The sequence below is a fragment of the Labrus bergylta genome, chromosome 5 (assembly GCF_963930695.1).
Source record: "Labrus bergylta chromosome 5, fLabBer1.1, whole genome shotgun sequence".
Taxonomy (NCBI): Eukaryota; Metazoa; Chordata; class Actinopteri; order Labriformes; family Labridae; genus Labrus; species Labrus bergylta.
The window spans coordinates 24,475,726-24,486,423 of NC_089199.1; the positions used below are offsets into that span (position 1 = coordinate 24,475,726).

General features: G+C 44.5%; 1 protein-coding gene across 7 annotated transcripts in view; it reads left to right on the top strand.

Moving 5' to 3' along the window:
• grip2b (glutamate receptor interacting protein 2b) overlaps positions 1-10,698 on the top strand; it is a 158,341-nt gene that overhangs the window by 79,497 nt on the left and 68,146 nt on the right. The window lies entirely within an intron of this gene.

The window sequence follows — 10,698 nt, forward strand, 5'->3', positions numbered from 1 at the left end:
ATTCATTCTCGCTCTGATCCCCGCGGAGCTTCAGGCTCTGAGACAAAAACTGACAAATACGAGGAGGAGGAGAAGCAGCAGCTTGTGTTATTGATTTGTGACTGAATAAAATATAAGAGAACCGGCACAAACGGAGCCATGCAAGCCTGCGAGAGGCTGCACTTCTGCTTACTTTTAAAGATTTCTATAAACTACCTGAAAGTTAACGTCGTCTTCAGCAGGGCTTCACTCCAGAGTCAGACAGGTTACCAATTAGCACAACCTCTCACGGTTTACTAACGATTGCTAGATTTGTCTAAGGATGGCTAGATGTATAGATTTATGATGCTAACAGTCAGTCCTAACCGCATGCTACTGGGAGAGTGTTAGCGGCAAAATCAGCTTGATTCTATCGATTCTTTTTGGAGTGTCCTAACTTCCTGCGAGGGATGTAGCGCGAGGAAGGAGGGGGCTCTAGAAGGCCCTGAAACTCGCTTTCTTCACTTAACAGAGCTCGTTAGCTTGATTTCCAAAGTGGAGCTAACAGTGCACAAACAAAATCCGCATCCATGATTGAAATGTTGAGCTGTGACTTGTCTCAATCCCGGAGAAAAACTTGGTCTGGCTCCCTGCGATCCGTTTATTGACAAGCTTCTGAGTGTTGTGATTTGATTCAATACACCACACTTCAGTTTGTCCACCTTCAAAATAAAAGCACCACATGTTCTACTGTTAGCAAGGGGAAACTGAGATTCCCAGACCAAAGAAGGAAATATTTAAAAGATGCAGTGTGGACAGCGAGCATTCACAATGCAATGAGATATCCAATGTTCATGTGATTTTTATGACACGGTGTGATACAGTTCCTTTTTGTAATTTCAATCATCTCGTCTGACACCTGCCCTGATATTTAAAGGTCACATATTCTCCTCCTCTTCAACCAGTTTAAATAAGTCTCAGAGCTCCTCAAAACATGTGTAAAGTTCCTTGTTCTAAATCCACTCTTGATCCTGTATTTGATCATGCCTATAAACCCCTCTATTTCAGCCCTGCTCAGAACAGGCTGTTTCTGTGTCTGTACCTGTAAATATGTAAATGAGCTGTGTCTGACCACGCCCCCTCTCTGGAAGGGCTTGGGTGTACTCGGGCTTTCTCAGAGGGCAGAACAAACACCTAGCTGTGGGAGTGTCACCCACCTGGGGGAGGGGCTACTGCCCTTTGTGATGTCATGAAGGGAGAATCTCCAAACGGCCTGTTTGAGCACACATTTTCTGAAATGTGGAGCAGGCAAAGGACGGAGAGGATGGACTTTTCTCATCATTGGGGGGTTTGTAGACGGGCTAGGGACACATATTAGAGTTAGAGAAACACGAGGAAGTGGATTTAGAATAATATGATGACCTTTAAGATGACCATTGAATCAACTAATCACTAAAGCCTTTGATTGCATATTTGTTCATAAACCATTTCTATCACATTATTGACAATAAACAAACTTTTATTCCTGCACAGTGCACATCCAACAGTTCAGTTAGCTCTGTTCTGTCCTTCATCAATGACGAACACTGTGAAATAAAACGTCCCATTAACGGCCAGGCGTCACCAGACTCTCTGTGTGAACAATCACACATTTGGTCGTAGCTATCAAGCTTATCATCCAATCCAACAGCTCACTGATGATTTTTAATTTTGGCTCAAATCTCACCTCTGTGCCATCGTCATCATATTGATATATGACTTTTGATTGAGGGAGATGACTGCGGGCTATCGAGGCGTGCCAACATCAAAATTTAAGCCATCTGTCAGGAACAAGCGGCAGCAGGACTTTTTTCTTTTTTTTAACTCTTTGGCAGAGCTGATGAGCTACTGGCTGCAGGTCACACTCTGGGAACAAACAACAGAAGCAACATTTATTTATTTTATGTGTGAACGCAGCGCTGTCTGTTTTCGTTGCCGGGGTGTGTGTGTGCTAAATGGCGCCCGGCTGGATGTACTGAGAGGTTGAGCCAAAGAGTGAGAGTTTAAATCCAGAGCACTCATGGAGAGAGGAGTCTGAAGAAAGAGAGAAACACTGGTGTAAAGTTAAGAGAGTGGGAAACCATATTGCATGTTGTCGCTGTTCGCCAGGAGCCTGAAGACCCGCCTCAGCTCCACCTCTTTGCTAGGTTAACTTCCTGCCGATTTCCACATAGTCCAAGTGTCGCACAATACGGCGCCGTTTGCTGTCACTCTAGTCAATGCTCCTGTTTCTACAAAACGCGCTGCGGCCCGTCTCCTGAGCGTGCCAGCGTCTATTGTCAACGAGCTCGCTGCAAGCCCGCCTCAAGCTGAACTGAATAGGACGATCGAGACATAAAGTCGGAAAAAGAAATGCACAGAGCATCCGGTCAATTTCTAAATAAAATACAATATGCATCTTGTTGCCCCTTTCTGACTAAGCAGTACTTTTAATGACAGCTTTGGCGTTCCACCTCAGGAATCGCTCTTGAGAAAATTTCCCGTTTGTTGCCTCCCCGCCTAATAGTGAAGTGAAGAATCCGCCCTTGAACTCAGAGGACATGGAAGAAAAAAAGGCGGGGCCAACATGAGGATGAAGGAGTAAGATAGAGAGAAAGAATTAACTAGAATAAATTCACCAAGGTAGAGAGGTGTGACTCTCTATTTCCAAATACTTAGGGGGATCGCAGTCCGTCAGCGCCACGGTTTTGCACCATCGGACGGGCGAAGCCCTGCCTCTGGAACATGGGCAGAACTTCAAGATCAGGCGGGAATACAGAGAAAAAAATGTGCAAACAACATGTTGCTTTGTCTCTTTTGTTTTTCATTCGGTGACTGTTATGACGTAATGCAACTTCCTGTCCGGATGGTTCTAGTCATTCCAGAGCGTAATGGCGCCGGAGACGGACTGAGGTGCTCACTGTGGTATCAGGAGCATTGATGAGAGTGACATTGAACGGCGGCATAGCGTAGTCCACTGATGGACCGCAGCGTGAGAGAGTCAGAGCTGGAATATATGACAGAGAGGTAGAAGAAAAAAAGCTTTCAGAATAAGAAGAGCAAGCAGAAAAACAACTCAAAATATGACTTTAATGAAAAAGAGAGAGAGAGGAAAACGGAGGAAGTGATGACGGGCAGCGCTGCATGTTTGGGTAAAGAGTCGAAGGCAGATACAAAGTGCCTGTGTTGTTCGGCGCTATGAGGCAGACAAAGGCCGAGCTGACACTTTGAAGAAGCCCTTTTGGGAACCTTTTCAAAAACACTGTTGTTTGGCCTTTCTCAGCTCCCTTAGTTGGCTGTCAGTGACAACAATGAGTCCACAGGGAGAGAAATAAAATATAAACCTGACAAATAAAAGCCCCCCAAAAAAAGAAGAGCAAAAAAGAGAGAGCGGGACGATAAGAAAGAGAGACGGAGGGTTTCACACTTTTTGGAACGCTGGCCTCATTGTGTCAAGACCGGGTTACAGCTGAGCAGTGGGGGGAAAGAGGAGAGGGGGGAAATATTTCATGAGAAAAATTAAGGCGAGAAATGAACGCAAAAAGTCTGTTGTCTCCTTTAAACGAGACGATAGATGTTAACGTATACGGAGAAGATCTTTCTGGTTGATATATCCAGAAGCACAAATAATGATTTTAGTCTTTTTCAGTATTTTTCTACAATTCATTGAGCAGACGCTTTTATTCACACTTCGTCTTGTAGTTCTCCTGTGATCGTGATCTTGTAGCTCTCCTCTGATCTTGTAGTTCTCCTGTGATCTTGTAGTTCTCCTGTGATCGTGATCTTGTAGTTCTCCTGTGATCTTGTAGTTCTCCTGTGATCTTGTAGTTCTCCTGTGATCGTGATCTTGTAGTTCTCCTGTGATCGTGATCTTGTAGTTCTCCTGTGATTTTTTAGATCTCTTGTGATCTTGTAGTTCTCCTGTGATCTTGTAGTTCTCCTGTGATCTTGTAGTTCTCCTGTGATCTTTCAGATCTCTTGTGATCTTGTAGTTCTCCTGTGATCTTGTAGATCTCCTGTGATCTTGTAGTTCTCTCGTGATCTTGTAGATCTTGTGATCTTGTAGTCCTCCTGTGATCTTGTAGTTCTCTTGTGATCTTGTAGTTCTCTTGTGATCTTGTAGTTCTCCAGCGATCTTGTAGTTCTCCTGTGATTTTGTAGTTCTCCTGTTATCTTGTAGTTCTCTCGTGATCTTGTAGTTCTCCTGTGATCTTGTAGTTCTCTTGTGATCTTGTAGTTCTCTTGTGATCTTGTAGTTCTTCTGTGATCTTGTAGTTCTTCTGTGATCTTGTACTTCTCCTGTGATCTTGTAGTTCTCCTGTGATCTTGTAGTTCTCCTGTGATCTTATAGTTCTCTTGTGATCTTGTAGTTCCCCTGTGATCTTGTACTTCTCCTATGATCTTGTAGTTCTCCTGTGATCTTGTAGTTCTCCTGTGATCTTGTAGTTCTCCTGTGATCTTGTAGTTCTCCTGTGATGCGGACATCTCTCTATCTCTCTCTTGCTCTCTCTCACATGGAGATGAAATATACCTGAGCGGCCTGGTCGGGGTATGGTCTATGTGTGGGAAACACCAGCATGTTTTAGCCAAAGTTATCAGTTGTTATTATTTATCTTTAATAACGATCATTGTCAGATAAACAACACTAGTCGGCTGCTCTCAGGTCTGCTTGTTTGTTGAGTGTCACTAAACACTGTGAAGCTGTCGATCAGCTTCAGTGAGAAAATTGCTGCTTTAATTTTCTTTCTGTCTGTGATTCATTAAATCTCCCCGTGTAGAGAATATACACCTTAACAAGAAGCACTGAAGAAAAAGAAATTGCTCTGTGTGTAATTTAAATTCAGCAACCTGAATCCATCAAGAGGAACGAGAGAGAGAGAGAGAGGAGATATGAGAGTGAACGATGATGTCGACTGACAGGCCGGGAAGCTGGCGCTGCAGAACGCTGTGAATCCACAGAAGAAGAGCAGAACACAGTTTTTGGGCTTCATTTGCATCTCAAACTCGCCGACATCCAGCCAGGCAGCGACGGCACAAACCAGCTGATCCACGCTCCACTCCTCTCCTCACTCTCTTCTTTCTCTCTCTCACTTCATCTGTCTCTTTTTATTCCTCCATGTCATGTGTTGTATTATCCCTCTTGCAGATTGATTTAGTCTGAGGGCACATTTCATTCTTTGCATTGTTCTCCTCTCTCACCTTCTAACCGTCTCTCTTTTTTATTCCCACAGTCATTTATTTTATATATAGGAATGTATCAGATAGATATTTAATCCCTCGCGTTGGCTGACTTCTGCTTTTTGGTACTTCTGATTACACTCAAATAAAATTAAAACTATTTAAAGGCAGGGTTGGTAGTTTTCTAAAACTAGCATGATTTTGAAAGTAGCATTCCCTCAGTGTTCCGTCTGCACCCCCTCCCCTCTGTGTTCCCTCTAAAGCCACGCCCCTTCACTTACATGCAGGAGCGCCGTCTCTCCAGAAGTGGACGTCAGCTCATCTCTTGCATTGTGTAGAAACTACGTGGTCTCATGTCTCATTCAACGGTAAGTAAACTCACAGTATAAACTCCAACATCGGTGACGCGCTTTGAGTGTGAGCTAGAGCACGTTAAGAGGTAGAGAGCGAGCAGGGAGACAGGGAGGCGCCTGATTGGTTCATCAGATTGGTACCTCGTGGCAGACATTGGTTGAAGTTTTTACAGGCTTACAACTGCTACAGATGACGGATTTTCTTTGTTCCTTTTTCAGAGAACTTGAGTTATTAATTTCTGTCAGGACCTGAAGACAATTTCAACCAAAATCTTAAAAAGTGAATCTGGAGAAAATTACCAACCCTGCCTTTAAGGCCTCCGAGCGCGTGGCCAGGGTTCAAGTACGACCTGTGGCTTTCTTTCCTGCATGCCATTCCTCGCTCTTTCATACAACAGAGGTAGATACTATGATCTGAAATAATAGATAACAGCTGACAAAAAGTGGAGTTCTGTACAACAAACGCTGGTTGGCATAGTGAAGCAGTCGCTGCACACCAGAGATTTTGCCCTGCTCTCGCTTTGTCATGTCTCGGATCATCTTAACTGCAATGCTTATTTTGAGTATAGTTTTCCATTTTCTCCTCCTCGCTAACTTTGCTCCTGGGTTAAAATTGGAAAGGCTGAACAGATGATATGTTTAATCGCATGTACGTTAAAATCATTTTTTTATGGATGGATCCCTCCGGCTGAGGAGTGAGTCTCTGCCTGAATCGAAGGAGTCCAAGTATCTCTGGGTCTTGTTCACCCAGTTCTTGAGTGAGGGTAAAATGGATCGGGAGATTTTCAGGTGGATTGGTACTGTGTTGATCTGTCATGGTGAAGAGGGCGCCAAAAGGCAAAAGCTCTGGTTTTCCCAGTCGATCTACGTTCCAACCCTCACCTATGGTCATGAGGTTTGAGCAGTGAAAGCGGCCAAAATGAGTTTCCTCTGGAGGGAGCTTGGAGGAGAGCTGCAACCCCTTCACATCTAAAGGTGCCAGCTGAGGCAGTTGGGGCGTCTGATCGGGATGCCTTTTGGAATGTCTTCAAATGGGAGGAGAACCAGAGCTCGCTGGAGGGATTATATATCCCTTCTGGCCCTGGGAACACCTCGGGATCCCCCAGGAGGAGCTGGGAAAAATAGCTGTGGAGAGGGAACTCTGAGGCGACTTGTTTAGCCTGCTGACACAATGACCCGGCCCCGGATTAGTGGAAGACAATGGGATGGATAGGTTAAAATGAATGGGACCTAGCCCGCTGCTTTGTGACGTGAACAACAATGGCGACCAATTAGTGAAATTACTTTTTTCTAATTCAACACAAACTGAGACATCCTGAGTGATTTATATATCCCAATTCTACGGTTGATACCAACCTTGATCTCATTAGTCATAGAAGTCTTCCCAGTAGGGTTCCTTTTAAAATACTGCTGCTGGTTTATAAAGCACTGAATGGTTCATGGCGGAAACACATCAGTGACCTTCTGATTCTGGATTGGATTTTTAAATGTCCTCTTTTGATGTGTTTTTCTGCCCTTTGCTGTGATGTTCTGGTGCATGTGTGAAGCACTCTAACTTGTCTTGTTGCAGAAATGTGCTTTATAAATGCCTAAAATAAAATACAAAAGACTCTTGTGTCTGCTGTGTCTCCCGCTGTCTCATTTCCTCCAATCATCACCTTCCTCTCCTGTAAGTAATGTTCCTCTCTCTCTTTCTCCGTCTGTCCAGCTTCATGCAGCTCTTTCATATAATCCTTCCCCCTCTCACTTTCTCTCTTTCTTCCTGTCCTCTGTTTTACTCGTGTCATCCTTTTCCTACAGTTTTGTTGCCGTCAGTCTCCATCTGTCCTCATTTGTGTCCTGCAGTGCAGAGAGCTATTAGAGTGATGGAATAGAGATGCACAGCAGGGGGAGATATAGACTCAGAACGAGGGAGAGGAATTAGGGAATTAGAGGGAGTGAAAAGTAAGAAGTGTTGGGAAGAGACAGAGAGGGTTTGCAACATGAGAGACACAATGACAATCAGAGTTACTATCTTTAAAGGTCCAATCAGTGAGATGTGTAGTGACTGAAATGATAAAGTGACCTTACTACATGATCAGACATTAAGGAAACATGCTATGTTGAAGTGCTGGCTTCTCTGAGAACAATGCAGCAGCCAGTATGTCCTCCTTCTAACTTTAGATTCTGGTCCTAAATGCTCTGAATTTGTTTGGACCAGAGAAGGTAGGCGGCTTTAAGTCACCCCCACACGGCCGTTTTGGACGCCCCTCGGTTTGCCAGATATGAGAGCAGTTATCAGGTCAAACCAACAGGTGTTGCAGCAATGGAAGCAGGCAAGAGAACCGGTTCAGATAGAAGTGATAGTACCCGACCTAAAAAGCCTCTGCATGTTTCTAATAAGCTCCACGAGCAGAAACGTGCTCAAACTAGGATCAATATTGGAGATGCTTTTGAAAAATGGAGAGAGGTTAGAACGCAGAAAGGTTTACAGACCAATGCAGAGCTGGCTAAACACTGAAGCTGGTTGGAGCGCCCACCAATTGATTTTTGCCTAAGGCCCCAACAGACTCTATAATCATCACTGCTAATCATCACTTTCTACTTCGAAGTTTGAGTTTTTTTGTTGTGTGTCATCTGCATACAACATACACAAGGTCGTATCTGCTCAGGTTTTCTTCAGTTTTGTTTCCATTATCACAATAGAACTTCACCTGTAGATTAATAATAAGGATTACATACAGATAGTTATTTAAATATGATAAAACTAATCTTCATTTTGACGTTTTAAACTTGAGTTCATGTTTGCTGTGAGGGCATCAGATAGCTGATGTGTGTGTGTTTGCATGGTTTGCTTTTGTCTAGACGAACTGACGTGTGCAAATCTTCTCTTTACCAGCTGCTTACTGTGTGTGTGTGTGTGTGTGTGTGTGTGTGTGTGTGTGTGTGTGTGTGTGTGTGTGTGTGTGTGCGTGTGCGTGTGTGTGTGTGTTTATGAGAGGACTGCTCTGTGCAAAAATGCACGTGTGTGCAAACTCACATTCCTGAATGTGGGCACCCGCGTTGCGTGTGTCAGAGTGCATGTGTGTGTTCTGCTCTGAGCCACAGGAGGCCATCATTTGCCACTTCAAAGTACTTACCCATAATCCTCGGAGTGTGGATTCATTTGCACTTGAAAACCACAGAATGAGCCAGAGAGAGAGGAGGACGAAAAAAGGGAGCAGAGAGACAGAGACGAGAAACACTCTGACCGTGTGCAACATTAAATGTGTGTGTGTGTGTGTGTGTGTGTGTGTGTGTGTGTGTGTGTGTGTCTGCAGGAGAAAGCTGACATGAGTCATTATCCTGACCGCTTATTTTGCCTTCTTCCACCTTGCTCTCTTTTCCTCTCTCTCCGTCTTTTCTTCCTTTCCGAGCCTCAAGGATAGATCGCACAGGGATGCCCAAATACACACTGGCTAATGTGGTACACACACACACACGCGCACGCACACACACACACACACACACACACTACACACACACACACACGCTTTAGACCGACCCACTTGTGGACACAAATATGCACGCTCACACATCACACTCAATAACTCACAGACACGGGGGTGGACAGAAATGTAGCTGCACGCATGCATCATGCAAAATAAACCTCCTGAGACGGAAGCGGAGATGCACAGAAATGTTAGTTTTGCACAAACAAGCATATTTACACAAGTTCAACCATGTTTGCATAATGGTTCCAGTAGTAACTATCTGTGTGTGTGTGTGTGTGTGTGTGTGTGTGTGTGTGTGTGTGTGTGTGTGTGTGTGTGTGTGTGTGTGTGTGTGTGTGTAGCTTGGTCAGAGGGTTCGATCCCTGTGTGAAATCAAAAGTAAATGGTGTCTTCCTCATGAGTTAAATAATAAAACTAAGGGATGGTTCAGGAAGTAAAAATCCTCTTAATTTAGTGGATTTATTCATTCGCCATGATGTCATAAGCACCCCAGGTAGACTGACGCAGGTTGCCATGTGGTGGACACTGAAGCTTCAGTGTTTAGACCCAGCTTTGCATCGGTCTGTAAACCTTTCTGCATTCTAACCTCTCTCCATTTTTTAAACGCGTCTCCAATATTGATAACTCTTATCCTTCATCAAATCAAAACTGATGAGTCATCAAAACATTCACCCCCCGTACAGTGTGTGTCGATAGAGACATGAGCTAATCAGACCTATTTGGTTTTTTGAACCAGGCTGTAAACATGTTAATTTCTGCTGTAAAAACAAACTTTTTAGAATGGGTGTGTATGTGACTTCCTGGGGTCTGCAGCCAGCCTCTAGCGGACACTCGAATGAACTGCAGGAGTTTACACTGGAAACAGCATCGGCTTCTTTTCAGTGGGCTCTTGACATCGGTCATCAAACAGTCGAGGCCAACAACACGGACAGCTGGACCCAAAGAGATAATCTTATTTGTCTGTCAGTCTTCTCTCAACCGGATGGTCGGTCGTAGCTCCTGCAGCCACAGGCCCGATGTGTCCTCGGCCATTTCCCATATTCCTTCAAAAAGCATGAAGCGCAGTTTGCCCGTTTGCGTGCGTTGGTGGCCTCGACTGTTTGGTGGTTTTGTGGCTAGACGAGACTTCACACTGTGACTCAGACCCTCTGCTGATTTAAAGGATGTGATGTTGAGCTGTTTGGGATGAATCTAGGTCAGGGCAGTGCTGGGCGAGGGACCTTCATGATGAACTAGACCATGAGGAAAGAGAGAGAGAGTAATAAGTAGGGTTATTAGCGTCTCAGCCTCCCCCCCCTTCAACCAGACAGATTAGTCTGTGTGTGTGTGTGTGTGTGTGTGTGTGTGGGCGCCCTCAACGCATTAGTGGATGAGTGTGTGCAAGCATGTTAGATATGCATGTGTTTGCTGTGTTTGTGCTTTGCTTTGCTTTGATGATTTCAGACAGCGAGAGAGAGAGAAAGAAACTACCTAAATGAGCAGAGAGAGAGAGAGAGAGAGCGAGAGAGAGAGAGAGAGGGATGGAAAAGAAAGACAAAAGAGGAGAAAAGGAGGGCGGCGGTGCTGGAGGAATTAAAGTGAGGGATGATTTGAGAGACGTGAAGGAGACGGGCTTGTTAATGTTAACGGTGCATCCAGATGAATAGTTCCTACAGAAAGTGAAATCAGATTTACGTTCGCACACATCCTTTAAATAGAATACCATTCATGGCGTCGCT